The sequence below is a fragment of the Cariama cristata genome, unplaced genomic scaffold, assembly GCF_000690535.1.
Source record: "Cariama cristata isolate BGI_N322 unplaced genomic scaffold, ASM69053v1 scaffold37252, whole genome shotgun sequence".
Classification (NCBI taxonomy): domain Eukaryota; kingdom Metazoa; phylum Chordata; class Aves; order Cariamiformes; family Cariamidae; genus Cariama; species Cariama cristata.
In genome coordinates, this window is record NW_009606173.1 from 13,781 (window position 1) to 16,936 (window position 3,156).

At 40.5% G+C, this 3,156-nt stretch overlaps 1 protein-coding gene across 1 annotated transcript in view; it reads left to right on the forward strand.

Annotated features, from left to right (window-relative positions):
- The window catches only part of LOC104158570 (Wilms tumor protein homolog), a gene marked incomplete at its 5' end in the record, with an annotated part of 16,514 nt that overhangs the window by 6,472 nt on the left and 6,886 nt on the right, over positions 1–3,156 (forward strand). The gene's annotated exons all lie outside the window — the stretch shown is intronic.

Here is a 3,156-nt window from a genome sequence, read left to right on the forward strand (position 1 = left end):
CCCTTTGTGCTACACATTGGAAAAACTGGATTTATCCTAACGGGAAGCTGAGCATCTTTGCAGAGAAAATATCCTCTGCCTGTTTGCCAGGGATATTCTTCAGCCTAAATATGCTCAACTGCAGGTATGAGCTTCTACAATGAAGTATGAGAGTCTGGAAATTGGGAAGGTCGTCCTTTATGTGGTAGGGGACTCAGGTCTTGGTGGTGAATTTCTGAGGCTCGGGAGGTTGCAAGTAACGCAGTCTAATAATGATTTTTATGCTAATCATCTACCAATGATTTCTTTGCTGGGACAAAAGCAAATATCCTTTTACTATGGCATGTGCCACTGTGCTGCTAAATGCTGGCAGTCAGTAGCGCAGTTCATCATTACACCACCTTTGAAAGACAGAGCTATGTCCTTGTATACAGAGAAGATAAATTGATAAATGGATGTGATTGTGCCTGAGCTGGGAACTGCACAGGCTCTCCTCATAAGAGTAGTGTGGTAACTTCTGGGATAGCTCTCTTTCATTGATGTTGCCTTGAAATACTGACCTTGATAGTTAAGCCGTGGAATGCCATTCTGCAGAATTCTGTGGAAGCTGAAAGCTTAGGTGGGTTCAAGAAACAACTGGACAAATTAATGGGAAGAAACTCCATTAATGAGCGTGAAATAGAAAGCCACCTTTGGCTTAGAAAGTTGCTAACTCATGAACTGCTGGATACTAGGAGAGTGTCCAGGGGAAGCCCTGCTGCATCCTTGCTATCTTCTGCTCTCCTGCAGGCATCTTCGGTGAGCCCTGGTGGGAGATTGCTGGGCTGGATGGACCTTTGGCCTCACCCAGCACGAACTGCTTTTAGGCTTTCATTTCTATGGCAGAAAATAAGAATACTTTTGTATTTAAAATACAAGATTAGTTTCAAAACAGTAATGACATCTCACAGCTGAACTACGGTGTGAAGATGACAGAAAATGTTACCTATAAAAGCTCCCTACTAAATAAAGAAACGTACGTTTTATCTAAGTTTGCTAAAGCGAATTATATGGAATAGAAAAATATTATATTAGCGAGGTAGAGTTGTGATTATGGGGCTGTGGTCATTTCATTAAGTGGGTATACAAGAAAAGGGGTTTAAATTGGTGAAGGGAGTATAGACAAGCCTTCAGATTCTCATTCAGACTTGCAGTCTCTGGTTTCAAAATTAGCCTCCTCTCCTCATGTTTTCTTGTTAGCGGTGGGCTTTTGCTCTTGCAGCTCTCCTTAATTAAATGCAATTATTATGAATATTTTGTGCAACTGCTACAGCAGTTAAGAATTTCTGTTTTCCCATGCATCTGGGCAAATGAATTTGCTCCAGAGAAAACGTGCATGCTTCCTCTAGTTTAACTATTTTTAAGCAAATAGGTTTATTTTGTTAGAAGCATTTATTGCAATACATGCAAAGGCTGATTCATACTTGTTCCATGATTGTTGAGCTTTGTTTTTTCTAAATATTTTCCTAACTATTAAAGAAGTGCTATTCCCTCTATCCTCTCTCATCTTGACTATTTCTTTATGCACTAAGTTTAGTCTTTCCTTTGTGTGTCCTCTTTGAGTAATGAATGTAAATAATCATGGAAGCCTCCGAGTCGCAGATGTGACTGGTGAAGCTTCATCTTCATCTTTGTTTTGAAATTGTGTGTGGTCATATAGGAAGGTGACAGCATTAGGGGATATTTTTCATACATTAAGAGACTTTACCCTTTTACTGGAGAGGCTTTAGTAGGTCTGGGGAAACAAGACACTGCTCTAACCCCTCTTGGTATAGTGATTTAATGAGGTACTAACAGACTTTTTCTAATCTGGGACATTTCTGTGGTCCTGTTCTGATGAAACTTATGAGAGTTAACAGGTACATGACAGTTGGCTTGGGCAGGCCTTTTGCTTGGCACTAGCTGACGTGGAAGATGTAGAAGGAAAGGGAAATTAGGATTTCTGTCCAAATATTGTGCCTCTTTTTGGTTTGTTTGTTTGCTTTTTGTTTTCAATGCAGTGTCATCCTATCTCTGTGTAAGTGTGGTGGATTGATTCCTTTAATATATGCATAGGCTACATTTGTCCTTAGTTTAGTCGAGATTGTATTTCAAAGTATTTAAAGAAATACTTTCATGTGCACGCCATCATACTGTTTTATTCAAATACCTCCTTAACCATCTTCTTCGTTTATATTGCAATTAGCAGACAATCATCCTGTCACTGCATTCTGCTCTGCTGACATTCCCCCTCTTAAATCTGCCAAAGGGCTGAATTCCTTGGAAGTAAGTGGTTTCTGAAAAGCAGGCACCCCCCAGGGAGTTCTTGCGGTCAAAGTGTACAGAACTATTTCAAACACCTGTGGCAACTTTAATCCCTTACGCTAATAAATTAAGCACAGCAGACATGGAAATTGTCCACACCTAGGTTTGAGAATCAGTAAACTCCTTTGGGTGACTGTCACAGGAAGTTGGCTTGTTCTTGCAGATTTAGTCGCTTTTGTAAAATGTTGATCTTAGCTAGACCGCTATGAATTTGGAATGCTCTCCTTCGTATGCTACTTATACTGTGTCACCTAGATCAGAAGGCTTCTACTTTAAACTAAACTAGTTTGCATTGGCATCTCAGAATAGCAGTGCAACCAGAATACATTTCCTCATCATAATAAAATCAGAAATGCAGACACTTGCAATGAAGATTTATGAAAGTGATGTGTATTTAAAAATATACCCAGAGGAACTGAACCCACTGCCCACTTCAGCTGATGTTTTTCTTTAGGTCCTTCCTCCTGGACCTTTGTTTTACATCTCAGCTTTCCACAGTAGACAAAGCAGGTCCCAGCTGGTCTCGCGTGTACCTTCCGGAGAAAACCCAGGATCTTCTCAGCTTTGCAGTGAGAGATGTTTCTTTACTTCTTGTGCTGAGGCCTCTGTGCAGGGCTGAGGCACTGTACCCAGACTTTATGTAGGTATCCATATAATTATGTCTGAGGCTTTTGCGGGATTCCAGTGGTGTGCAAAGGGGCCTTAGACTAGATGTGAATCAGATCTAAAAGATCATACAGCTCCTTCTGTAACAGCATAAGGATTATTTTTTTTTTGTGCTGGCCAAATTTCACTAACTCTGCGGTATGGTACATGCCAGCAGTGTTTCACTCT